The 27,273-nt window shown below is 46.2% G+C and overlaps 1 protein-coding gene across 2 annotated transcripts in view; it reads right to left on the reverse strand.

Annotated features, from left to right (window-relative positions):
* BDP1 (BDP1 general transcription factor IIIB subunit) overlaps window positions 1–27,273 on the reverse strand; it is a 1,097,554-nt gene that overhangs the window by 872,553 nt on the left and 197,728 nt on the right. The window lies entirely within an intron of this gene.

Below are 27,273 nucleotides of genomic sequence, written 5' to 3' on the forward strand. Positions count from 1 at the left end.
AGTCTATTCCAGCATCTTCAAATGGCATTCCAGGGATATTTCCAAGAGATGAGGAAGATGAGGATTGAAAGGATCTACTGTAGCCCTTTGGAAAGTGCAAACACTTCTTAACCTCCAGGTACAGAAGACTCCTATTTGGGAAAATATTGAAGCTGTTTCATCTAGATCTTTTGGAGCTAGTGGAGACTGGCTGTACCCAGTGCTGCTCCTTCGCAATGGCAAAGGAGTGTTGCCCCACTGGTTAACAGCCGAAAAATAAAACAATATTTAGTTAAATTTTTTGGGCTGTTGGCTCAGCTAAGCCTGCGTGTGAAGGGAGGGGTTGGGCGGGCCATGGGAGCAGGAAGGGAACGGGAGGAGTGAAGTGAGTGCACTAAGTGTGCAGGTCAGTTTGGCCAGCCATCTCAGCCCGCCAAATGGACATGCGCACTTGCATTTCTCCAACCCGGCTGTGTTGCACAGCCAGGGGAGAAACTGCACAGACTCCAAAGTAGTGCCTAAGCGACAGACCAAGCTGTTCAGATGAATCCTGGTGCTGCTCTCATGCTAGATGTAGCATGACAGTAGTAACAGGATTGCATGGGGAGCCTGTGCTGGTGCCCAAGGGACTGCTGGGACACTAGCTGGCAGCAGCAGGACAGGTACCTTTTCTTTCTTTTTTTCTTTCATGTATTTAGGGAGGAGCAAAAATGTGCAAATCTTTGTCCAATAAGCTGGTCTAAAGCAACTAAATCCAAACTGTGCGTTCAGATCAAAGGGCAAAAATTTTAACTTGTGAGGTCAAGTACTGCAAGCTCTTGATTTGACCGGCAGGCGGCACAAAAACCCTTCCTCCCTCGTTAGGGCTGCAGTTAAGAGTTCGGGGCAAGACTACATTCATTGCCATCAGAAGAAGATAAGATGGTGGAGAAGCAGACAGATTTTAACGTGAGTTGGAAGGGTAACAGGGAGATGGGAATCTCTCACTAGCCTCAAGCTTAAGCCCCATTTCTGTATGCACAATAAGACCATCTAACAGTGTTCTTCAATCTCTCTGATGAAAACACTTCCAGCAAACAAATTCAGGCCTCTACAATACAGATGCCTACCTCCTGCCACCTGGTGCCAGGACAGAAACCTACTGGGACCCCTGTTCTGTGGAATGTTTGTTTCTGTGGAATGTTTAATACCATGGCCTACAGATCAAGAATTACAGTATAAGGTGTCTGACCGAGGGGTGGGATTATGGCACTGATAAATTCAGATCAAATTGCAACTATACTTCTTAGCGATGAACAAAGATGCCTGACAAAATAATCAATGAGCCGTTAAGTGGCCTGAGAAAGCTATGGTGCATAGTTGAAAGTTGCTTACGTTTGGTAAAATACAATAATTTCCTACATATTCTTCACCTTATAAATATCCCTCCAGGTCTCAGATTTGTCCAGAAATCTTCTCCTCAGCAATAGCTCTTTAACACTGCAAAGGGATGTCATGCGGCTTCATCAGCCAGACTGCCTCACAGATGTGACAACATCCTAGTTTCATCACTCCTTTTACAGGACAATGTCTACTCTAGGAGCAAACCAATTTGACCTCTTGTTTTGTCCCTCCTATTTGAATCCTTATAGACTTCCTCGGCTATTCCAGTTCTAAGGTAAATTGTGGCCTCCCTTGTTTCATCATCTAAACTATGGGATAATAATCTCTCTCTGGGGCCAGCCATATTGACCACACACTGGCCTCCTTCTCAGACAGCATTTATTGGGAGGGACATCAATCAAGAACTCTGCCCTATTGGATGATAGATTGATTCACCTAACATTACCAGGGGCCAGGTATGAAATAGAACAATATTTATCTGACCTTCACTTTCTATGTTGATTTACTCTCTTTAACCCTCCCTAACAACGGGTGCACTTTCCTTCTCTTCACCAGGTCTCCCAAACTTGTTCGGTCTATACACTCATCACATTTTATACCACTGACAATAAATGGTTTGCATCAATATCACTATGCTTGCTGATGCGTATCTGACAGTTTATATAAGGTAATTCATTTAAAATACCATTTTCTGGACACAAGTACCAAAGTCTTGCCTACGGCTACATGAACTTACCCTTCACCTTCTGCAGGACCTGACATTTTGGGACTAATTACAAACACACCTTTGGACCACAATGCATCGTAATACTTACACTTATCCAACTTTCCTATAGGTTTCTTTATCGATCATCCAACACCATTACTCTTAATCTTGAACAAATATGGCAAATAGGACATGCTTAACTTACTATACACCAAGCATGGCCATCTGATATAACCCTGTTTAAAGTGCTCACTATATCCATAATCAGACTGAGGCCCACCGCCCAAGGCCTATACCAATTTTACAATAAGACCAACTAGCAGTCACAACTCTGACTGGAAAAGTTTACATATATCCTTAATTAATATTAGTCTACTTATGAATGTATCTTTTTCATTTGAATATATGTTGCACTGAGCGTTCTTCCTCCCTTTAAATGTTTTCTAATTTTGACATGTTTGCAGTGATGATGAAGTGCCCTTTCACCAAAACTGTCAAAACACCATGAAGTCTAAAGTTTACTTGAGGATCATATGGGTGCCCTCTTGTGTACATTAAATAATATTTTAAGGTTAACAACTGTACAATATTTTGCAGTCTTGAAAAAGTCCCAGACTTCGCATCATATGGGGAAAAACACGTGTTCACTATTACCCAAAAAACAAGGAATGAAAACTGTAGATCTCTGAACAAAGAAGAGAAGGGACTCTATAAATAACCCTACTGCAGCATTTCATTATATGATTAACTTTGATGTATCTGCTGACTGCAAGATCCTCTATGTTTGCCAATAACCCATGTGGCTATGCAGCAGATATTAGCCACCAAAACACCCATGATACATACTTGAAAAAAAGGATGACCAAATAATAAAAGGTGTGTTTTAGCAAAGTCTTGCCCTTCTTAGCTATGCAAAGCCCACAAAAAGCTGATCATCTACTCTATTGACTGTGTTTGATGCAGTAGGAAACTGCGTATTGGGGAGTCCAGGCAATATAGCTGCTCCTCCTCCCTAGTTAGATATCAGGAGGAGGGAAATATGAAAAAGTAGTAGACTGGCCCATACAAAAGGCAGAAACCACTCTGAGTAGGAAGGCCAAAATATCCAGGAGGAAAACTGTGAAAGGTAGACAGTGTGAGAGGGCCTGAGGTCCTCTGACCATATTTACAGAAGTCACTTTGACCAACAGAATGTTGTTGCAGGGGAGTGAAGAAAGCCAGGATTGTTGCAGGTAGTACTCCCACTTCTTTGTCCCCATTTGAACTTCTAGATGCTGGTTTTCGACTCGAAAGTGCACTGAAGCCTGATAACTATGCTCCAGTGCCAGTGTTCTTTCCCCTAAAAACTAAATACTCAATTGTGTACAACTGGCACACTCTTCAGCACCCATGTAAGTGTCTAGTAAATGTTACCACTGGTACCTAGGGCCTAGGTACTAAAGAGGGTCCCATAAGGGCTGTACAATGTAGTATGCCACCCTAAGAGACCCTCATACAAAATACAATCATGCTGCCACTGCAGTCTGTGTCGTGATGCAAAACAATTAGTAAAAACACAACATGGCACACTCACTGTGTGCCATGCCAAACTCACTGCATATATGTAACTCACTCCTACAGCATGCCTTAAAGCCCTAAGGCAAGGTGCATTATATTTTATGTGAGAACATATCTGTATGAGCAGATATGACCCTGTGATGTTTAGTTTGATTCCTAAATATTACAAGTGAACAGGGAAGCCATCTTAAGGAATGTACTGGGCACAGTTGTATGACAGAACCACACGTGGCTTAACAATGCAGTCTGAACCACAACGCACCTTTCCCACGCATGCCTTTACAATGAATCTTATTGTAAAAGCTTGCTTAGTAAAGGCATCCGTTGTAAAGACATGCGTGGTTGTGAGATACAACTCTCCTTATCCCCTCGCCCTCACCCACAACCCTATAAACTACCCTGTCCGAAAAACGACCCCACCCAGTTCTAAAAATACCGACCCCAAACCCTAAAACCTACCCTGCCCAAACACATACCCTGACCCTCCACCCTAAATACTAAAACCTACCCTGCCTTGTCCTAAAACCTATCCGGCACTGTCCTAAAAGCTACCCGGACCCTGTCCTAAACCCTAAAACCTAACCTGCCCTAAAAACTACCCCACCCTGTCCTAAAAACTATCCTGACCCCTTGCCCCACCCTAAACGCTAAAACTTACCCTGTTCTAAAAACTACCCGTACCCCAGCCCTAAACCCTAAAACCTACCCTGTTCTCAAATCTACACCACCCTGTCCTAAAAACTACCCTGATCCCCTGTCCCCGCCCTGAATTCTAAAACCTACCCCACTCAGTCCTAAAAACTACCCCGCCCTGGAATAAAACCTACCCGACCCCCCCACCTCTGCCCTGAACCCAAAAACCTGGCCCACCCTGCCCTAAAAAGTACCCCACCCTGAACTCTAAAACCTACCCTGCCCGGTCCTTAAAAAGCCCCCCACCCTCCCCAGTCCCACTTACCTGGCTGCCGCATTCCTCTATCGGCTGTCCCTGCTGTGTGCCTGAACCACGCATATGCATGGTGCCTTAATAATGGATTTGCGTGGTTCAGGTACATGTGTGGTTCAGGCAACCGTAGTAACGATTGCTTGGCTACACTACGTGTTGCTCCAGCCGTGTAGAAAAGGCTGCTTCCCACATGGTACTCGTCATTACGAGTTACCCAGCTACATAATGGCTTCACTGAAACCTATGGTGTTTTGAATCAAACACAGCATCTTAATACCCTCATTCTGATACCAGTATTGGAGTTATTATGACATGCACCAAGAGAGCACCTTAGAGGTGCCTCCTGAAAGCCTACTAGTCCTCTGGTGTATGGCTGACTGGTATTGACCAGCCTCCCACCACCGACAAGTTTCTGACACCCTGAAGGTGAGAGCCCCCAACTCTCAGAGGCCAGAGACAAAGCTTGCTCCAGAGGAAGGTGTTCTCACCTCCTCAAGCAGGGTAGACCCCACTTCGGTAGATGATAAAGCCACCAGATCCCCATTCAAAAGACCACAGTAACACACATGATCCATAATCTCAGCCATAACCATAGCCAAGGAGGCAGCATTCCGCACCGTGCCAGATGATAGGGCACCAGGAGCTGCAGCCACTTGATCCATAAAAGCAGGCTGATAGAAGGCATCATGGAGCAATCTCAGAGGACAACTACGGCAGTTAACCCTCAATATAAACATAATCAGATTTATGTCCACAAAAAGTACATGTTGCTTGTTAGAAATGGGGTCCTTGGTTGGCAGTCAGGTTAGCCCTGTCCAAGCAAGGACCCTCACTCTAGCCAGGGTAAGTCACACCAATCAAAATTATCCTGTGCCCACCCTCTGGTAGCTTGGCACTGAGCAGTCAGGCTTAACACAGTGTTTAGAAAAATATATAATATTTATCCGATAAGATGGAGGTCAAAACGATTAAATGCAATAAGTATATGTCGAGATATCACTGTAAAAGTGATATAAAGTGTCTTTAGTCTTTGTGTTTGAAAGAGACATTTATTGCTTTTCAAAGTACCTGGTTTGCGTGCAAAATCTCCACAAAGAACCGCAGAGGAGATGTGTGGAAAAAAAGGGGGCGTACGTTGATTTCTCGTGCCGCACATGGCAATCCGTCTTCAGTTTTCACACAGGGATGGCTATACATCGATTTCCGGCGCTCGGTCGTGGATCCTCTTCAGGTTGTAGGGTTTTCGGACGCCCCGGGGACATTGCATGGATTTACGGCGCTGAACAGGACAAAGTCACAGGGGCTGCGTTGATCCGGTGGGCATTGCGTGGATATTTCTACTGCACGGCAGGTGCTGCGTCGATTCATCTCTGGAAGTCGGGCTGCCTTGTTCTGGCTCAGCTGTGTGTCGATCCAGTGGGCCGTGCATCAAATTTCCGGTTGCTACGCTGGTGCTGTGTTTATCTTCTCTTTGCGAAGTCGCGATGCGTCGTTCCGGTTCGGCATGCAGTTAATTTTTCACCAAAGAGCACAAGGAGTCCTTCTTGTAGAGATGAAGTCTTTTTGGTCCTGAGATTTCAGGGAACAGGAGGCAAGATCTATCCAAGGTCTTGGAGAGCACTTCTCACCACAGCCAGGGAGCAGCAAGGCAGCAGTCCTTCACAGAAAGCAGTCAGGTGAGTCCTTTGGGCAGCCAGGCAGTTCTTCTTGGCAGGATGCAAGTTCTGGTTCTTTTCTCCAGGAAGTGTCTGTGTTGGTAGGGGCAGAGGCCCTGTTTAAATACCCAAATGAGCCTTTGAAGTGGGGGAGACTTCAAAGAGTGGCTTAGAAGTGCACAAGGTCCCCTTTCAGTTCAATCCTGTCTCCCATTAGGGGGGGGTGGCAGTCCTTTGTGTATGGCCAGGCTACAGTCCTTTGATATATAAGTGTCAGACCCTCCACCCTCCCAGCCCAGGAAGACCCATTCAAAATGCAGATGTATGCAAGTGAGGCTGAGTATCCTGTGTTTGGGGTGTGTCTCAGTGAATGCACAAGGGAGCTGTCAACTAAACCCAGCCAGACGTGGTTTGTAAGGCACAGAAGGATTTAAGTGGGTCTTGAATTTCTCAACAAACCCATTGGATTGAGGATGATAAGGGTGGTAAACTGGTAGGTCACCCCACACTCGTCCCACATGGACTTCATAGATGCAGACATGAAGTTTGTGTCTGTCAGACACAACTTCCTTAGGGAATCCCACACGGGTAAATATTCCCATCAGGGCTCTGGTCACCACCAGTGCAGTCACTGTTCTCAGAGGGATTGCCTCTGGATAGCAGGTGGCATGGTCCACCAAAACAAGGATAGACCTGTTGCCCAAGGCAGTTTTGGGGTCCAAGGGACCAATGACGTCGATGCCCACCCTTTCAAAGGGGGTGCAAATGATGAGGACTGGGATCAGGGGGCCTTCAGCCTTTTCCCTGTCTTCCCACTAGCCTGGCAGGTGGGGTAGGCCCTGCAGAAATTATCTGAGGCTACCCATGTTCTAGGCCAATAGAAGTGGGTGACAAGTCTGGCAAAGGTCTTGTCTTGGCCCAAAAGTCCTGCCAGGGGGATGTCGTGAGCCAGACCCAGTAGGAAGGCCCGTTAACATTGGGGGACCACCAGCACACATGCTGCCCTAATGGCCAGAGCCTTACGCTCACTGTAATGGAGATCATTCTACCAGCAGGTTTGATGATCGCCAGAGGCTGCACCAGCTGCTTGGGCTGCAGCCTGTTGCCTCAAGGGTGGGGTATTACTTCTGCGCTTTGCAGAATTCCGCCCTGGTTGGCCCACCTTCTACTTGCATGCCAGCAATTTCAGGCAGGTTGCCCAGGTCAGCAATGTCCTCTCCGGTTGGCTCAGGGGCCTCCTCCTCAGGGACCCGGTCCACCACCGTGGGAATATCTGAGACGGGTTTCCAGCACCTCTTGCCCTTCCTCTTTGCAGCTGTTTGGGCCATTATTCCAGGTTCCAGACGCCCTTGACTGCCTTCCCGTGCAGTCATGGACCTTGTGGTCATGGAGACCCACTCAGGCAAACCTAACATCTCCAGGTGGGATCTGAGCTCTAACTCCTTCCAAGCAGTGTGCTCAAGATCACTGCCTAACAGACAATCTACAGGCATGGCAGGACTCACAGCTACTTTCAGAGTATCAGAGACTCCCCACCCCACCCACTCAAACTGAACCAGAGCCACCAGTAGGTGACTCTCACGATTGTCAGCGACTATGACCAGGTGGTATGTATTAGGGACTATCTGCTCTGCTGACACCAGCTGACTCTTGACAGTAGTCATACTGGCTCCTGTGTCATGTAGAGCCTCCACCCTTTGCCCATAAATGGTGACCCACTGCCTATACTTGGAAGTATTTGCAGGCATGGGGGCTTTTGCCACCATCTCCTTATCTCCCAGAAATACTAGGGACACCTCTATCTGCCCCCAAAGCTAACTGGGACTGTCTCAAGGGCCCCCCTCCCCAGAGCGCTATACTAGCCAACCCAGGTGTCTGCCCTCCAGTGTTGGGCTGTGCTCTCTTGGAACACTGGGAGTCGCCCTTAGAGTGTCCATGCTGGTAGCAATCTAAGCATTTGGGGATGAACTTCCCTATCTTCTTATCGAAGTACCTGTTTTCTTCCCAAACGTAGAAGAGGAATGGTTACACTCCCCCCCCCCCCCCCAACACACCCCCCCCCACACACACACCACCTATTTGGGAATTGTTTTGGGGGCCTTTTGAGAGTTCCTTATTTAAGTTTTTCTCTCCTCTTTTTTCTGTTGGGAACCCGGACAACCTTTGTGGGTGTGTCCCCCCAGATACCTTTTTGGACACTCAGGTGCTAACCCAGAGGTCTGCCTCCTTAGCAAGCTTCCTGGGATCAGTCAGCTTACTGTCTACTAAGTGCTGGTGCAACTCTGTAAAAGAAATACTGAGCATATGCTCTCTCAGAATCAAATCATATAATCCTTTGTAATCATTTACTCTTCTGCCCTGCACCCATCCACTCAGTGCCTTACTGGAGAAATCAAAACAGTCTACCCAAGTCTGTGTGGAAAGATTGGTGCTGTCCCTAAACCTCGGACGGTATTTTTCAGGGGTAAGCCCAAACTTGGCCAGTAAAGCGGCTTTCATGGGTGCATAGACATTCTGATCATGTGGATCTAGTGTAAGAAGTGTGTCCCTCCCCACTACTGGTACATAAAACCACAAGGCCGCCACCCATTGCTCCTCAGAGGTCCCATGAGCCCTCAGTGCAACTTCATAGGCAGGCAGCCAACCACTTGTCAATGTCATGTCCCACCACATAACTTGGCACCACATTCTTGGGTATACAAATCTTTTTCTCCCAAACAGGTCCTGCATCTATCCACTTCTCACCGGCTAGTCCTCTTTCTATTACTTTGTTTTCACGTAAAAAGCACACACCCTCATACACATACCATATACGACCGACCAACGCTTTACAGCACGGGACATTGACAACCAGGTGAGCACGCATATTATTTGAACGGAGGAATGAGGGTACTGCCTCTCCTCACTCTGCCTTACTCGGCAGTTCGTAGCGCTGACCACTGTTTTGTATACAATCCCATTACCGCAACTTTAATTAACAATAACAATTACATTTTTGAGATAGTCCCGTTTACAAATGGAGGAACGCAACAACTTTCTATCTCTATACGGTCTTCCTCAACATTTGTTTACTTGATTACTAACGTTTTCACAGATATTGTCAGGGACAGCGCCCTGCACCTAAGAATGCCAATTGAGAACTAGGCACTTCTTATTAAACCTAGTAGGAGCGCATTTACGGCACAAATTCTTAACAGACCAAATGCCGTTTTTCCTTGATTTCACTCTCCCACTGACTGTATGGCATCCTTTACGAGCAATCAGGTGGTGCCAGCGGGGACAATAATGCTGTCATGGCATTTTTATAATAATCTAAACATCCTAGTATAATCTTTTTTTATCTCTTTCACATGCTACTTTTAACAGTCCTCTAGCTATAATATAATTGACGTTAGTTTATCCAGATACACCCGTACTCACCTGCTGACAAAATACTCCAGATTGACATTAATTTTGTCTTTTATCTTCAATGCTTGGATTCTTTCACTTACCCTTTTATGTATATTTCCAGGCTTATCATGGCATTTTTATTCAGATGCTTTCTTTGAATTGATGACCGAAAAGTCCGGTCTGATTTTATGGACACAAAAATGCCCACCACTGCTTAGACACTTGTCTACATTACGACTTTGGGCACGCATATCGCCCATTACCATAGGATACCATCTTCAAAACTAGCTTTTTGGGTATGTTTATCATCTCCCACGTGTTTCAACACCTTTTCATTGGCAATGTGGTGGCACTACAATTATAACATGGTTCCAATATATGCACTCCCAATACTATCATCTGATTGAATATGGGCCTTCCATGTCCTTCCTTCTTTTCGGGTCTCCACCATACATAGTAGTTGTTCAACACCAATCACTTCCCATAGATACACCAGTCAGTCTTTTAGATGACATGATCATCTAAAAGTATTTTTCTCTTCCCAATTTGTGACACCAACATGATGAGAATTCCTTGTTACCATCTGAAATGTTCGTATTGTTATTCTTTTCCTTGCCTATTTGATCTGCAGCCTTGATAAATTCAATGTAACGAAACACGTGTTGGCTCTGGCTGTACATTTGACATATCAACTCCAATAACGTGGTTTTGTATTTACTCCTCCACTTGGATGAACATTGATGGACTACATTGGTGTGCCCTGGTATATATTGACAATTTTCATTTCTGATTGGCCTTCCAGTCAGCAATCTCGACACCCATGGTGGTTGGGTGTTACACCAGGTTGGCACCCACACCGTACAACTCTACAAAGACTTAGGATCTTTCTCAGAACTATATATATATATATATAGGATTGGATGTGCGAACTTTATGGCATTAACCACCTTTTCTGTTGTATTGTAGGTCCTGCATGCATGCTGCCCCCATCACTGCTGGACTGAGACGGTCTCGCCTTTATCTCCAGCTCCTTGAGACTCAGTTCATAAGCCAACAAAAGTTTATTTTTAATCCAAGGCTCTCTCAGCTGCTTTTGCTTCTCTCTCTGCCCTCCTTTTCTCCTGTTGAGCTTCAATTTTTACCCTTGCCATTTGCAACTGAAATTCTCTCTCCTCTCTCCTTTCCTCTGCGGTCAGGCCCTGATCAGACCACAGAGGAAAGGCAGGGTTTGGCAGGGGGCAACACTGCAGTGGTAACATCATCCACTGATGGCAACAAATCCTCTGAGGGTCCATCCTCTGGACCCTCCTCCTCAGCATACTCCTCAGAATGGGCTTCTGCCCAGGCCCTCAGCCCCATCTGAAATTTCTACTTTCTGGAGGCACCTTGGGTGGGTACTTTCATATCCCTGCAGAACCCTTTCAGCTGTTTGACAGTAAATGTCTCCAACAGGGCTAGGTCAAAATCTTCATTTCCAGCTTGAGACCCAGCCAGAGACATGTTGAGGATTTTAGTTAGAAAATTGTCAGGAAAAACAAAATTGCAGAAAAAGATTATAAAAATCAAGTTGACCTTCAACTGTGGGTAGGTAGTGAACACTTAGCTATTGTATGTCTCTACATAAATACAAGTCCTATCCTCATCGCTGATCACCACTGTTAGAAATGGGGTCTTTGGTTGGCAGTCAGGTTAGCCCCTATCCAAGAAAGGACCCTCACTTTAGTCAGGGTAAGTCACACACAATACAAATTATCCTGTGCCTACCCTCTGGTAGATTGGCACAGAGCAGCCAGGCTTAACTTAGAAGGCAATGTGTGATGTATTTGGGCTATAAATCATGCAATAGCACAATATAGCACCACAAAAATACACCACACAGTGTTTAGAAAAATATATAACATTTATCTGATAAGATGCAGGTCAAAACTAATAAAATGCAATAAATATATGTCGAGATATCACTGTAAAAGTGATATAAAGTGTCTTTAGTCTTTAAAAAGCAATAAATGTCTCTTTCAAGCACAATGTAACTGGTTTGCGTGCAAAATCTCTGCAAAGAACCGCAGAGGAGGAGACGCGTGGAAACAAAGGGGGTGTGCGGCGATTTCTCGGGCCGCACACGGTGATGCATCGTTTAGTTTTCACGCAGGGACGGCTGTGCGTCAATTTACGGCGCTCGGTTGAAGACCCTCTTCGGGTTGCGGGGTTTTCGGATGCCCTGGGGACGGTGCGTGGATTTGCAGCGCTGACAGGATGTAGTCACAGAGGCTGCGTCGATCCGGTGGGCGTTGCATGGAAATGTCTACTGCACGGCAGGCGCTGTGTCGATTCCTCTTTGCCTCGTTCCGGTTCGGCTATGCATCGATCCAGTGGGGCATGCATCGAATTTCCGGTCGCTATGCTAACGCTGCGGCAATCTGCTCTTTGTGAAGTTGGGATGTATCATTTCGGTTCGGCGTGCGGCAAATTCTTCACTGCTGTGCAGGCTGTGCGTCAATTTTTGCCGCACAAAGAGTCTGTCTTGTAGATTTGGTCCTGAGACTTCAGGGAACAGGAGGCAAGCTCTATCCAAGCCCTTGGAGAGCACTTCTCACCACAGCCAGAGAGGAGCAGGGCAACAGCAAGGCAGCAGTCCTTCACAGAAAGCAGTCAGGTGATTTATTTGGGCAGCCAGGCAGTTGCTCTTGGCAGGATGCAAGTTATGGTTCAGGTTCTCTTCTCCAGGAAGTGCCTGAGTTGGTAGGGGCAGAGGCCCTGTTTAAATACCCAAATGTGCCTTTGAAGTGGGGGAGACTTCAAAGAGTGGCTTAGAAGTACACAAGGTCCCCTTTCAGTTCAATCCTGTCTGCCAGGGTCCCAGTAGGGGGTGTGGCAGTCCTTTGTGTATGGCCAGGCTACAGTCCTTTGACATGTAAGTGTCAGACCCTCCACCCTCCCAGCCCAGGAAGACCCATTCAAAATGCAGATGTATGCAAGTGAGGCTGAGTATCCTGTGTTTGGGGTGTGTCTGAGTGAATGCACAAGGGAGCTGCCAACTAAACCCAGCCAGACATGGATCGTAAGACACAGAAGGATTTAAGTGCAGAGAAATGCTCACTTTCTAAAAGTGGCATTTCTAAAATAGTTATATTAAATCCAACTTCACCAGTCAGCAGGATTTTGTATCACCATTTTGGCCATAGTAAATATTACCTTCCTGCTCCTTTCAGATCAGCAGCTACCACTCAAACAATATATGAGGGTAGCTCCAATGTTAGGCTATGAAGAGAGCATGTTTCACAGCAGTGTAAAAATGAAAGTAGAAGTTTTACACTACCAGGACATGTAAACTACATAGGTACATGTCCTGCCTTTTGCCTGCACAGCACCGTGCCCTATGGGTTACCTAGGGCATACTTTAAGGGTGACATATGTAGAAAAAGGGGAGTTTTAGGCTTGGCAAATACTTTTAAATGCCAAGTCGAATTGGCAGTGAAACTGCACACATAGGCCTTGCAATGGCAACCCTGAGGCAAGGTTAAGGAGCTGCGTAAGTGGGTGGCACAATCAGTGCTGCAGGCCCACTAGTAGCTTTTAATCTACAGGCCCTGGGGACATATAGCGCACTTTACTAGGGACTTATAAGTAAATTAAATAATCCAATTGGGTATGATCCAATGTTACCATGTTTAAAAGGGAGAGAGCATATGCACATTAGCACTGGTTAGCAGTGGTAAGCAGTGGTAAAGTGCTCAGAGTCTTAGAACCAGCAATAAAAGTATCTACAAAGTGTAGGGAAGCAGGCAAAAAGTTAGGGATGACCACCCTAAGGCTGTCAGGTCTAACACTGCTGAACAAGACACACTTCCAATGCATGTTAAAAGGGGCACCATAAGTAGCGAAAGACAGGCAGCACAAAGCAGAATGCCAGTCAAAATTACAATGTGATAATGACCAGTCCTTATCAAATTCTTCAGATAGTGCTACTCCAAAGAACTGTATCATGCGATCATGACACAGCTGGGCTGGTAAGAGCCCCTTCACTCTTCTTGATCAAGATGAGGTAGCCATTGCAAATTAAAAATAGAAATATACAGCCTATTAATGCCAGTACAACCTGGAACCCCCCCAAAAACACTTGAAAAAAATGAGTCAATGGCAGAAGGTATTATTCCAAAGACAGTCTAGAATGTTCAATAAATTCGGACCCAACCGCTTTAAAAAAACTACACAATCTCTGCATTGTTAGATGCATTGAAACTGTGAATGCCAATGCACCAAAGTTTCTTGGCAAGTTTGCATTTATAAGGGACTGTTATCTCAGTTGATTAGATTTCCACTTGTAGATCATAGGTCTCACTGGCAGATGTAAGTGCCATGTGCTTTAGAAACAATAGCACCTTTAGTCTGCTCAGCTTGAGGAAACTGGCACTGGAAGTAGCAATGTGAGATCACATATTTGCTACTTTTATTTCTTGCACAGGAGGGAAAAGTACATTTTCACAGCAGGTCACTTTTTGAGCAACAGAAATCACATGTCACACCTGTTCTCATCCCACAACAGCCATGCTCACTCAGCATCAAGTAACCCTCTTTGAGAGTAAATGAAATACCAGGCGGATCACAGCAGCAGGAAGGTATACCCTTCAAGTAGCAAGTTAAGTTAGCTACCGATCTATTGCATGCAATGCGCAACACCACCCGTTTACAAATCTTTGAATGGTTTACAAAAGTCTCACATTCACTTCCACTGAGAAAAACCTCATTTTCACCACTTAAGCATTTGAAATCAAAGGGCAGCTCCCACTCCTAATGGCTGTAACTATCTCCTAAACGTTAGAACCTGCCAACAAAAAAAATACTTTAAACAAGACGTGAATTGGAATGTAAATATTGGCAAAGATATCACCCTACATATTAATCACACTTATGATGGTGTTTCAGCTACTGTAAAAGGCAACTTTTCTAGTTTCTCAATATTAGGCATGATGTAAGTAGCTTCATTTTCCGTCATTATCTGTTGTTTACATGTAAGACTGAATGCATCAAACAACTCCTTAGAGTTCACGTGCTTCCAAGGCACACAGCCTGAATTAAGAACTTGTAAAGTCCAACTCAACTGCATTACAGACTCAAGCTGACTTTGTCCATGATGTAAAAATGACATGCCCTTCTCTGTATTGTCAATAGCACAGGACACAATGATACTTAATATGTATATCAAAGTGGACAGTGTGTACCTACCATTATCGACAACGGCTAAAGCTTTCATTAAGTTTTCCTTACCTATTTGCTTTACACAAGCAGCACATTCCATTTGTGAAAGCTACCAAATTTCATTATATGTTGCGTATAGAAATCTTTTGGAGGGTGGCTTTCTAGGACCTAACAAGAAACCTTGTAAGTCTATTTCTTCAGAAAGGAGAGAGAGGTGTTGTTTTACAGCTGTTAACGTGGAGTGGTGCAACCATTGATGACATCATTTACGCACGCTGTAAGTGGTGACGAAACCTGAATGTTGTGTGAAGACATAACCAGGATCCTGTCTGCTTGCTCTAAAACCCCGTGAGGAGTTGATGAAACATGCATGACAACCATTTGTGTCCACTGGCCATAATAACCACCAGTTGGGACCAGGAAGTGATGAAATAAAGGTACAATTTTTAACTATACCATTGAGCTATTCTTCTAAGAAAAAATCATAATACTTTGCCGATTATCACATTTTGCTAAGGAGGGAGTACTAGGCACATTCATACCCTTTACTTTTGCTAACTCAAGGCAAGTTGTTTGCTGGACAATGTTGTTAAGAAAAATAATGTGTAAGGGAATTAAGGGCCAGATGTAGCAAAGTTTTTTATCCATTCTGTGTCTATGGGAAAGAGTGTTCGTACATATGGAGCTAGACGCCTTAATTAAGGCTTCCATGCCTTGTACCTGCCAATCTTTTGTTCCCCAAACCATTTTAACTCAATGGATTTTTTCCAATAGTCCTTTATGGTCAACTAGGAAACAAATGAATCAGAATAAATTCAGTTGGTGTCTGCAAGCAGTACTTTTCTTGCTTTTGTCAGTGGTAATTTGAAATAATAGGGTTCCGGATTAGAAGCAACATGCCCAGAAAAATAGGAGAATTTTTCTACATCTGTTTTAGAAATCCATACTGGAGGATTAAGACAATGTTTCATTGTGTATAATTCAAAACTGTTCTTGGAGTTCCAGCTGTATGTAAATAATGATGTCCATGATAATGGTAACAGAACATTTCCTGATAATGTGCACTATTCATGTACCTAGTTTCAAGTTTGAATACAGTATAATATTTAAGCTCAGAAAGCATAGAACCAAGTTTTAAAATGTGTGTCGTCAGACACAACCACAGGTGTAATAACATTCATAGAAATGTTGCACACACACACATAGTACTTATATCAAAATGGTAATTTATCCCAAAAAATCTCATCTGGAACTGTAACAGCCGAAATGTTCACAAGGAATACGTCTCTTTGCACTTTGTGGGAAAACATTAGGCCTTAAAACCTCATCCATCAGTTCAACAGCAGAGCGTTTAGGTGAGTAAACGCTAAAATCCAATCCATAGAAGGAAAGCAAGCAGCAACAATATAATCTAGAGGTAGTACCCAGGACGAGTCAGATAGTTATGTTTTAACCAGTTAAGAAGCTTACAAATACCATGTGCTGTGGCACTAATAGATGCTGAAGAATTTGAAGAAAAAACATCAATGTCGACAAAATAACCAGAAGAGGTTCATCATAGATAATCCCATCAGTTTTTGTTGAATTTATTAATTGCCAATTAAGATTTTGAACATTCCTTAGCGATTTAGTGGTTACTGGACATTCTCCACCTTCCCCAACCTCGGGGCAACACATTCAGCGTGGTTTAATGCCTGAAGAGGTATCTTGTGTATGGTACAGAGAAAAGCAAGGGAACTACTCAGGAATCCTTGTGGTCTACTGTGCAGTATCAGTTACATGATGCAACTTTATGTGATCAATGGAGGCAAACAGGTTGTTTTTGGAGCCAGGCAACGCCAGTAGAATAACAGTTTTTGTACCTTGTATTTCAAGAACCGGCACCAGTGCACAGTAAGATGGGCCGAATTCCTACTTAACAGCAACTTTTTCTCCATCCAGATCCCCAATTGTTGGATCCAGCCGGTGGAAGTTATTGAATCCCTCATTCCCAAGGTGGCGGCATATGCTGATAAATGTTCATCATAGAAGTGTTGAAATTACTGCAAAACAGTGACACATTCATACAAGTCAAAAGGTGTTCTGAAGCCACCGGACCAAGACCATCAAGATCTGAAAAGAACATAGGGACGCTGAACAGGACTTTATAGGAGGTACAGCCTCCCAGAGATCTTCTAGGTAGATTTTTTAATTGCTGTCTGGACTCCATCCAGGTGATGAATCCAACTACAACCTAAGCTTAGTACTCTAGCTGTTGAGGACTGCTTTAAGTCTTGTCTTCCTCTTTCCATTACTGACTTGTGTCTCAGGATGGTAGGGACTAGAATAATGCACCATAACACCCATCATTCCCATGGCGTCCCTGTATGCTCTAGAGTTGAAAGAAGGGCCTTGGTCAGAGTGGAATACTGAAACTGCAAATGTCCCGATAAAGACATGCAAATCTCTAATACCAGTGCGAGAGTCAGCTGGTCGGTATGGCTACTCCCATAGGAATCTGTAGTAAGAGTCTTATGCAAGAATGTATTTGCATGCATTTTCTGTGTTTAAAGGACGGCAATGGTCTTGGTACATACACTGCATCAGCTTGTTTGATATTAGGAGGCGTGTTTGCAGTGGGCTTATACTGGAGGAGCCTTTATTTGTTCATAGAGGTCACAACTAAGGACATACTGTTTATTCTATTCGTACAGGTAATGCCACCAATAGCATTTCTGTAACAGTACAATTGTAGCCACCACACCAGTATGGGCAGAGGCAACACTGTCATGAGCTTCTATTTGATCAGTTCTTGCCTACAGCATTGGTTGGGGATCACACAATCACCCACCCCTGGCACTGTTGCAAACCAATATTTTGGATACTTAAGTGGTACGGATATCTTTTGGGATATGCTTTTGGTAAAGGCTTACCATCAGCCGAAGCATTCACATCAGCCAAAATGTCATCATCCACCCTTGTGTAATCACAGACACAGATGTAGTAGTGACTGTAAATTTGATAGCTTCATTGGAAAACGGAGTTCCTACAACATGTATTCCAACACGTTGGTGGCCCAGTGAATGTATTACATGAGCCCCTGGCAGTTTGTCCTTAAGCTCTGCCTCTCTCCCCCACATAAATTTGTGTTTTATTGTGTTTCCTTTGGAATCTCTGAACCCATTAATTTGCCAGTAATTTACGTTATCATTGAAGGACTGGATACATGTAAGGAAATGGCTCCCTGTTGCAATTACCCCCCACTTTTTGCCTGATACTGATGCTGACTTGACTGAGAAGTGTGCTGGGACCCTGCTAACCAGGCCCCAGCACCAGTGTTCTTTCACCTAAAATGTACCATTGTCTCCACAATTGGTACAACCCTGGCATCCAGGTAAGTCCCTTGTAACTGGCACCCCTGGTACCAAGGGCCCTGATGCCAGGGAAGGTCTCTAAGGGCTGCAGCATGTCTTATGCCACCCTAGGGACCCCTCACTCAGCACAGACACACTGCTTGCCAGCTTGTGTGTGCTGGTGGGGAGAAAATGACTAAGTCGACATGGCACTCCCCTCAGGGTGCATATGCCAACCTCACACTGCCTGTGGCATAGTGTAGGAAGTTGGCTCTGTATGTGCTATTTCAAAGTAAGGAATAGCATGCACAGAGTCCAAGGGTTCCCCTTAGAGGTAAAATAGTGGTAAAAATAGATAATACTAATGCTCTATTTTGTGGTAGTGTGGTCGAGCAGTAGGCTTATCCAAGGAGTAGTGTTAAGCATTTGTTGTACATACACATAGACAATAAATGAGGTACACACACTCAGAGACAAATCCAGCCAATAGGTTTTTGTATAGAAAAATATATTTTCTTAGTTTATTTTAAGAACCACAGGTTCAAATTCTACATGTAATATCTCATTCGAAAGGTATTGCAGGTAAGTACTTTTAGGAACTTCAAATCATCAAAATTGCATGTATACTTTTCAAGTTATTCACAAATAGCTGTTTTAAAAGTGGACACAGTGCAATTTTCACAGTTCCTAGGGGAGGTAAGTATTTGTTAGGTTAGTCAGGTAAGTAAGACACTTACAGGGCTTAGTTCTTGGTCCAAGGTAGCCCACCGTTGGGGGTTCAGAGCAACCCCAAAGTCACCACACCAGCAGCTCAGGGCCGGTCAGGTGCAGAGTTCAAAGTGGTGCCCAAAACACATAGGCTAGAATGGAGAGAAGGGGGTGCCCCGGTTCCGGTCTGCTTGCAGGTAAGTACCCGCGTCTTCGGAGGGCAGACCAGGGGGGTTTTGTAGGGCACCGGGGGGGACACAGGTCCACACAGAAATTTCACCCTCAGCGGCGCGGGGGCGGCCGGGTGCAGTGTAGAAACAAGCGTCGGGTTCGCAATGTTAGTCTATGAGAGATCTCGGGATCTCTTCAGCGCTGCAGGCAGGCAAGGGGGGGATTCCTCGGGGAAACCTCCACTTGGGCAAGGGAGAGGGACTCCTGGGGGTCACTTCTCCAGTGAAAGTCCGGTCCTTCAGGTCCTGGGGGCTGCGGGTGCAGGGTCTCTCCCAGGCGTCGGGACTTTAGGTTCAAAGAGTCGCGGTCAGGGGAAGCCTCGGGATTCCCTCTGCAGGCGGCGCTGTGGGGGCTCAGGGGGGACAGGTTTTGGTACTCACAGTATCAGAGTAGTCCTGGGGTCCCTCCTGAGGTGTTGGATCGCCACCAGCCGAGTCGGGGTCGCCGGGTGCAGTGTTGCAAGTCTCACGCTTCTTGCGGGGAGCTTGCAGGGTTCTTTAAAGCTGCTGGAAACAGAGTCGCAGCCTTTCTTGGAGCAGGTCCGCTGTCCTCGGGAGTTTCTTGTCTTTTCGAAGCAGGGGCAGTCCTCAGAGGATGTCGAGGTCGCTGGTCCCTTTGGAAGGCGTCGCTGGAGCAGGATCTTTGGAAGGCAGGAGACAGGCCGGTGAGTTTCTGGAGCCAAGGCAGTTGTCGTCTTCTGGTCTTCCGCTGCAGGGGTTTTCAGCTGGGCAGTCCTTCTTGTAGTTGCAGGAATCTAATTTTCTAGGGTTCAGGGTAGCCCTTAAATACTAAATTTAAGGGCGTGTTTAGGTCTGGGGGGTTAGTAGCCAATGGCTACTAGCCCTGAGGGTGGGTACACCCTCTTTGTGCCTCCTCCCAAGGGGAGGGGGACACAATCCTAACCCTATTGGGGGAATCTTCCATCTGCAAGATGGAGGATTTCTAAGAGTTAGAGTCACCTCAGCTCAGGACACCTTAGGGGCTGTCCTGACTGGCCAGTGACTCCTCCTTGTTTTTCTCATTATTTTCTCCGGCCTTGCCGCCAAAAGTGGGGCCTGGCCGGAGGGGGCGGGCAACTCCACTAGCTGGAGTGTCCTGCTGGGTTGGCACAAAGGAGGTGAGCCTTTGAGGCTCACCGCCAGGTGTGACAATTCCTGCCTGGGGGAGGTGTTAGCATCTCCACCCAGTGCAGGCTTTGTTACTGGCCTCAGAGTGACAAAGGCACTCTCCCCATGGGGCCAGCAACATGTCTCGGTTTGTGGCAGGCTGCTAAAACTAGTCAGCCTACACAGATAGTCGGTTAAGTTTCAGGGGGCACCTCTAAGGTGCCCTCTGGGGTGTATTTTACAATAAAATGTACACTGGCATCAGTGTGCATTTATTGTGCTGAGAAGTTTGATACCAAACTTCCCAGTTTTCAGTGTAGCCATTATGGTGCTGTGGAGTTCGTGTTTGACAAACTCCCAGACCATATACTCTTACGGCTACCCTGCACTTACAATGTCTAAGGTTTTGTTTAGACACTGCAGGGGTACCATGCTCATGCACTGGTACCCTCACCTATGGTATAGTGCACCCTGCCTTAGGGCTGTAAGGCCTGCTAGAGGGGTGTCTTACCTATACTGCATAGGCAGTGAGAGGCTGGCATGGCACCCTGAGGGGAGTGCCATGTCGACTTACTCGTTTTGTCCTCACTAGCACACACAAGCTGGCAAGCAGGGTGTCTGTGCTGAGTGAGGGGTCTCCAGGGTGGCATAAGACATGCTGCAGCCCTTAGAGACCTTCCTTGGCATCAGGGCCCTTGGTACTAGAAGTACCAGTTACAAGGGACTTATCTGGATGCCAGGGTCTGCCAATTGTGGATACAAAAGTACAGGTTAGGGAAAGAACACTGGTGCTGGGGCCTGGTTAGCAGGCCTCAGCACACTTTCAATTGTAAACATAGCATCAGCAAAGGCAAAAAGTCAGGGGGCAACCATGCCAAGGAGGCATTTCCTTACACAACCCCCCCCCCAAACGAAAGAGGATGAGACTAACCTTTCCCAAGAGAGTCTTCATTTTCTAAGTGGAAGAACCTGGAAAGGCCATCTGCATTGGCATGGGCAGTCCCAGGTCTGTGTTCCACTATAAAGTCCATTCCCTGTAGGGAGATGGACCACCTCAACAGTTTAGGATTTTCACCTTTCATTTGCATCAGCCATTTGAGAGGTCTGTGGTCAGTTTGAACTAGGAAGTGAGTCCCAAAGAGGTATGGTCTCAGCTTCTTCAGGGACCAAACCACAGCAAAGGCCTCCCTCTCAATGACACTCCAACGCTGCTCCCTGGGGAGTAACCTCCTGCTAATGAAAGCAACAGGCTGGTCAAGGCCATCATCATTTGTTTGGGACAAAACTGCCCCTATCCCATGTTCAGAGGCATCAGTCTGCACAATGAACTGCTTAGAATAATCTGGAGCTTTTAGAACTGGTGCTGAGCACATTGCCTGTTTCAGGGTGTCAAAGGCCTGTTGGCATTCCACAGTCCAGTTTACTTTCTTGGGCATTTTCTTGGAGGTGAGTTCAGTGAGGGCTGTCACAATGGATCCATATCCCTTCACAAACCTCCTGTAATACCCAGTCAAGCCAAGGAATGCCCTGACTTGAGTCTGGGTTTTTGGAGCTACCCAGTCCAGAATAGTCTGGATCTTGGGTTGGAGTGGCTGAACTTGGCCTCCACCTACAAGGTGGCCCAAGTAAACCACAGTTCCCTGCCCTATCTGGCATTTGGATGCCTTGATAGAGAGGCCTGCAGATTGCAGAGCCTTCAAAACCTTCTTCAGGTGGACCAGGTGATCCTGCCAGGTGGAGCTAAAGACAGCAATATCATCAAGATAAGCTGTGCTAAAGGACTCCAAGCCAGCAAGGACTTGATTCACCAACCTTTGAAAGGTGGCAGGGGCATTCTTTAAACCAAAGGGCATAACAGTAAACCGATAATGCCCATCAGGTGTGGAGAATGCTGTCTTTTCTTTTGCTCCAGGTGCCATTTTTATTTGCCAGTACCCTGCTGTCAAGTCAAAGGTACTTAGAAATTTGGCAGCACCTAATTTATCAATGAGCTCATCAGCTCTTGGAATTGGATGGGCATCTGTCTTGGTGACAGAATTGAGCCCTCTGTAGTCCACACAAAACCTCATCTCTTTCTTTCCATCTTTGGTGTGAGGTTTAGGGACTAAGACCACTGGGCTAGCCCAGGGGCTGTCAGAGCGCTCAATTACTCCCAATTCCAGCATCTTGTGGACTTCCACCTTGATGCTTTCTTTAACGTGGTCAGATTGTCTAAAGATTTTGTTCTTGACAGGCATGCTGTCTCCTGTGTCCACATCATGGGTACACAGGTGTGTCTGACCAGGGGTTAAGGAGAAGAGTTCAGGAAACTGTTGTAGGACTCTCCTACAATCAGCTTGCTGTTGGCCAGAGAGGGTGTCTGAGTAGATCACTCCATCTACTGTGCCATCTTTTGGGTCTGATGACAGAAGATCAGGGAGAGGTTCACTCTCTGCCTCCTGATCCTCATCTGTTACCATCAACAGATTCACATCAGCCCTGTCATGGAAGAGCTTAAGGCGGTTCACATGGATCACCCTCTTGGGGCTCCTGCTTGTGCCCAGGTCCACCAGGTAGGTGACCTGACTCTTCCTTTCTAGCACTGGGTAAGGGCCACTCCATTTGTCCTGGAGTGCCCTGGGAGCCACAGGCTCCAGAACCCAGACTTTCTGCCCTGGTTGGAACTCAACCAGTGCAGCCTTTTGGTCATACCAAAACTTCTGGAGCTGTTGGCTGGCCTCAAGGTTTTTGGTTGCCTTTTCCATGTACTCTGCCATTCTAGAGCGAAGGCCAAGTACATAGTCCACTATGTCCTGTTTAGGCTCATGGAGAGGTCTCTCCCAGCCTTCTTTAACAAGGGCAAGTGGTCCCCTTACAGGATGACCAAACAGAAGTTCAAAGGGTGAGAATCCTACTCCCTTCTGTGGCACCTCTCTGTAAGCGAAAAGCAGACATGGCAAGAGGACATCCCATCTCCTTTTGAGTTTTTCTGGGAGCCCCATGATCATGCCTTTTAATGTCTTGTTGAATCTCTCAACCAAGCCATTACTTTGTGGATGGTATGGTGTAGTGAATTTATAAGTCACTCCACACTCATTCCACATGTGCTTTAGGTATGCTGACATGAAGTTGGTACCTCTGTCAGACACCACCTCCTTAGGGAAACCCACTCTGGTAAAGATACCAATGAGGGCCTTGGCTACTGCAGGGGCAGTAGTCGACCTAAGGGGAATAGCTTCAGGATACCTGGTAGCATGATCCACTACTACCAGGATATACATATTTCCTGAGGCTGTGGGAGGTTCTAGTGGACCAACTATGTCCACACCCACTCTTTCAAAGGGCACCCCCACCACTGGAAGTGGAATGAGGGGGGCCTTTGGATGCCCACCTGTCTTACCACTGGCTTGACAGGTGGGGCAGGAGAGGCAAAACTCCTTAACCATGTTGGACATATTGGGCCAGTAGAAGTGGTTGACTAACCTCTCCCACGTCTTGGTTTGTCCCAAATGTCCAGCAAGGGGAATGTCATGGGCCAATGTTAGGATGAACTTCCTGAACAGCTGAGGCACTACCACTCTCCTAGTGGCACCAGGTTTGGGGTCTCTGGCCTCAGTGTACAGGAGTCCATCTTCCCAATAGACCCTATGCGTTCCATTTTTCTTGCCTTTGGACTCTTCAGCAGCTTGCTGCCTAAGGCCTTCAAGAGAGGGACAGGTTTCTTGTCCCTTACACAGCTCCTCCCTTGAGGGTCCCCCTGGGCCTAAGAGCTCAACCTGATAAGGTTCAAGCTCCAAAGGCTCAGTTCCCTCAGAGGGCAGAACTTCTTCCTGAGAAGAGAGGTTCCCTTTCTTTTGCTGTGTTGCAGTTGGTTTCCCAACTGACTTTCCTTTCCTCTTGGTAGGCTGGGCCATTCTTCCAGACTCCAGCTCTACTTGTTCACCCTGTGCCTTGCATTGTGCTCTTGTTTTCACACACACCAGTTCAGGGATACCCAGCATTGCTGCATGGGTTTTTAGTTCTACCTCAGCCCATGCTGAGGACTCCAGGTCATTTCCAAGCAGACAGTCCACTGGGATATTTGAGGAGACCACCACCTGTTTCAGGCCATTGACCCCTCCCCATTCTAAAGTAACCATTGCCATGGGATGTACTTTTCTCTGATTGTCAGCGTTGGTGACTGTGTAAGTTTTTCCAGTCAGGTATTGGCCAGGGGAAACCAGTTTCTCTGTCACCATGGTGACACTGGCACCTGTATCCCTCAGGCCCTCTATTCTAGTCCCATTAATTAAGAGTTGCTGTCTGTATTTTTGCATGTTAGGCGGCCAGACAGCTAGTGTGGCTAAATCCACCCCACCCTCAGAAACTAGAGTAGCTTCAGTGTGGACCCTGATTTGCTCTGGGCACACTGTTGATCCCACTTGGAGACTAGCCATACCAGTGTTACCTGGATGGGAGTTTGGAGTGGAACCTTTCTTGGGACAGGCCTTGTCTCCAGTTTGGTGTCCATGCTGTTTACAGCTATGACACCAGGCCTTTTTGGGATCAAAGTTTTTACCCTTGTACCCATTGTTTTGTGAAGAGGCTCTGGGCCCACCCTCCTGTGCAGGTTTTTGGGGGCCTGTAGAAGACTCTTTACTATTTTTAGTTTTGGTTGTCTCATCACCCTTCCCCTGGGGAGTCTTTGTGACCCCTTTCTTTTGGTCACCCCCTGTTGAAGTCTTGGACACCCTTGTCTTGACCCAATGGTCCGCCTTCTTTCCCAATTCTTGGGGAGAAATTGGTCCTAGGTCTACCAGATGCTGATGCAGTTTATCATTGAAACAATTACTCAATAGGTGTTCTTTCACAAATAAATTGTACAGCGCATCATAATTACTTACACCACTGCCTTGAATCCAACCATCTAGTGTTTTCACTGAGTAGTCAACAAAGTCAACCCAGGTCTGGCTCGAGGATTTTTGAGCCCCCCTGAACCTAATCCTGTACTCCTCAGTGGAGAATCCAAAGCCCTCAATCAGGGTACCCTTCATGAGGTCATAAGATTCTGCATCTTTTCCAGAGAGTGTGAGGAGTCTATCCCTACACTTTCCAGTGAACATTTCCCAAAGGAGAGCACCCCAGTGAGATCTGTTCACTTTTCTGGTTACACAAGCCCTCTCAAAAGCTGTGAACCACTTGGTGATGTCATCACCATCTTCAAATTTTGTCACAATCCCTTTGGGGATTTTTAACATGTCAGGAGAATCTCTGACCCTATTTATATTGCTGCCACCATTGATGGGTCCTAGGCCCATCTCTTGTCTTTCCCTTTCTATGGCTAGGAGCTGTCTCTCTAAAGCCAATCCTTTGGCCATCCTGGCTAACAGGAGGTCATCTTCACTGAGAGCATCCTCAGTGATTTCAGAAATGTGGGACCCTCCTGTGAGGGACTCACTATTTCTGACTAACACAGTTGGAGACAGGACTTGAGGGGTCCTGTTCTCCCTATTTAGGACTGGAGGAGGGACATTGGCCTCCAAGTCACTAATTTCTTCCTCTGTGATGTCATCATCAGAGGGGTTGGCTTTTTCAAACTCTGCCAACAGCTCCTGGAGCTGAATTTTGGTAGGTCTGGAGCCAATGGTTATTTTTTTGATATTACAGAGAGACCTTAGCTCCCTCATCTTAAGATGGAGGTAAGGTGTGGTGTCGAGTTCCACCACCTGCATCTCTGTATCAGACATTATTCTGCTAAGAGTTGGAATACTTTTTTAAGAATCTAAAACTGTTTCTAGAATCTAATTCAAACTTTTAACAAACTTTTAAACTCTAAAAAGACAATGCTAAACAGGGACTTAACACACAAGGCCCTAGCAGGACTTTTAAGAATTTAGAAAACTTTCAAATTGCAAAAATGAATTTCTAATGACAATTTTGGAATTTGTCGTGTGATCAGGTATTGGCTGAGTAGTCCAGCAAATGCAAAGTCTTGTACCCCACCGCTGATCCACCAATGTAGGAAGTTGGCTCTGTATGTGCTATTTCAAAGTAAGGAATAGCATGCACAGAGTCCAAGGGTTCCCCTTAGAGGTAAAATAGTGGTAAAAATAGATAATACTAATGCTCTATTTTGTGGTAGTGTGGTCGAGCAGTAGGCTTATCCAAGGAGTAGTGTTAAGCATTTGTTGTACATACACATAGACAATAAATGAGGTACACACACTCAGAGACAAATCCAGCCAATAGGTTTTTGTATAGAAAAATATCTTTTCTTAGTTTATTTTAAGAACCACAGGTTCAAATTCTACATGTAATATCTCATTCGAAAGGTATTGCAGGTAAGTACTTTTAGGAACTTCAAATCATCAAAATTGCATGTATACTTTTCAAGTTATTCACAAATAGCTGTTTTAAAAGTGGACACAGTGCAATTTTCACAGTTCCTAGGGGAGGTAAGTATTTGTTAGGTTAGCCAGGTAAGTAAGACACTTACAGGGCTTAGTTCTTGGTCCAAGGTAGCCCACCGTTGGGGGTTCAGAGCAACCCCAAAGTCACCACACCAGCAGCTCAGGGCCGGTCAGGTGCAGAGTTCAAAGTGGTGCCCAAAACACATAGGCTAGAATGGAGAGAAGGGGGTGCCCCGGTTCCGGTCTGCTTGCAGGTAAGTACCCGCGTCTTCGGAGGGCAGACCAGGGGGGTTTTGTAGGGCACCGGGGGGGACACAGGTCCACACAGAAATTTCACCCTCAGCGGCGCGGGGGCGGCCGGGTGCAGTGTAGAAACAAGCGTCGGGTTCGCAATGTTAGTCTATGAGAGATCTCGGGATCTCTTCAGCGCTGCAGGCAGGCAAGGGGGGGATTCCTCGGGGAAACCTCCACTTGGGCAAGGGAGAGGGACTCCTGGGGGTCACTTCTCCAGTGAAAGTCCGGTCCTTCAGGTCCTGGGGGCTGCGGGTGCAGGGTCTCTCCCAGGCGTCGGGACTTTAGGTTCAAAGAGTCGCGGTCAGGGGAAGCCTCGGGATTCCCTCTGCAGGCGGCGCTGTGGGGGCTCAGGGGGGACAGGTTTTGGTACTCACAGTATCAGAGTAGTCCTGGGGTCCCTCCTGAGGTGTTGGATCGCCACC

Source organism: Pleurodeles waltl, chromosome 1_1 (genome assembly GCF_031143425.1).
Source record: "Pleurodeles waltl isolate 20211129_DDA chromosome 1_1, aPleWal1.hap1.20221129, whole genome shotgun sequence".
Classification (NCBI taxonomy): domain Eukaryota; kingdom Metazoa; phylum Chordata; class Amphibia; order Caudata; family Salamandridae; genus Pleurodeles; species Pleurodeles waltl.